Source organism: Vombatus ursinus, unplaced genomic scaffold (assembly GCF_900497805.2).
Source record: "Vombatus ursinus unplaced genomic scaffold, bare-nosed wombat genome assembly UNPS02015184.1, whole genome shotgun sequence".
NCBI lineage: Eukaryota > Metazoa > Chordata > Mammalia > Diprotodontia > Vombatidae > Vombatus > Vombatus ursinus.
The window spans coordinates 666,925-668,275 of NW_020954962.1; the positions used below are offsets into that span (position 1 = coordinate 666,925).

The window sequence follows — 1,351 nt, forward strand, 5'->3', positions numbered from 1 at the left end:
GTAAGATTAGACCAGGTGAAGGCTGAGGGTTCTTTCACATTTTGAGATTCAGTGCTTGTGTATTGACATGTTAATCCTGTCACTTCAAGCTCAAATGGCTTAGCATACCTTTAATGAACTGAATTGGGCTTTCAGATTCCAAATCTTCCACTATGGGGTCCAATTCATTGAGTTATTAGCAACCAATATTAAGAACATATGATAGTTTTCAGTTTTCACAGGGCCCCTTTCACATCTTTGTTTGTCAAACTGTAGATCAAGGGGTTTAATATGGGAATGACAAGAGTATAAAACATGGAAGTAATTTTGTTTTGGTCTAATGAATAGGCAGAACTAGGATTGAAGTACATAAAATGAAAGGTACCCTAGAAGATTGTGACAACAGTTAGGTGAGAAGTACAGGTTGAAAAGGTTTTGTGTCTGCCCTCAGTGGAGTGGATCTTCAACACAGACAAGATTATGTAACAATAAGAGATGAGGACCACTGAAATGGTGACCATTTCAATAAAGCCAAATGACAGTGAAAATCACCAGCTCATTGACATGGGTATCAGAACTAGAGATTAATAAAAGAAGAGGGATGTCACAGAAGAAATGATTAATCTCATTGGACCTGTAGAAACTCAGAGTGAAGGTGAAAGTAGTATGGAGCACAGCATCTACCACCCCCACCATGTAGACACCGGCCATCAATAAGTAGCAAAACTGGCTTGACATATTTACCGTATAAAGCAAAGGGTTACTTATTGCCATATAGAAATCAAAGGCTATTACTGCTAATAACAAGCACTCAGCATCTATAAAGGAACAGACAAAGTAAAATTGCAGAGCACAACCAGTGAAGGAAATGGACTTGTCTTTGGTAAAGAAGTCTAGCAACATCTTGGGGCCAATGGCTGTGGAGTAGCAGAGATCACAGAAGGACATGTGGCTAAGGAAGAAGTACAGGGGAAAATGAAGTTGGGGGTCACTCCTGATTAAGATTTGCTACAAGAATAACCAATTAAATGATGAGAAAGAGAACAAAAAGGACCACTTTTAGCTCTGGATCACTGGTGATTCCCAAGAGAATGAACTTAGTTGGGATGGAACAATTCTTCTCCATCATTTCTACTTTGGTCTCTGTTTCTGTGAACAGGAAACAGGCAAATGGAGGAATTGTGTTTTCACTCTTTTGTAAAGATAATGAGCACAGGACTTTTGAATTGCTTCTCATCTGTAAGAAGGAAACAGATAGTTCCTATAAATTATTTTTAATGCCAAAGACAGGTACCAGACTTCAACTTATCCAGACAAGGTATTCACAAACAGAGAAGAAAGAGTTGAGGACCCAAAGATGCCTCACAATTTT

General features: G+C 38.6%; 1 pseudogene; it reads right to left on the reverse strand.

Annotated features, from left to right (window-relative positions):
* Positions 1-215: 215 nt before the first annotated feature.
* LOC114031574 lies at positions 216-1,108 on the reverse strand (annotated as a pseudogene).
* Between the last annotated feature and the right edge of the window lie 243 nt (positions 1,109-1,351).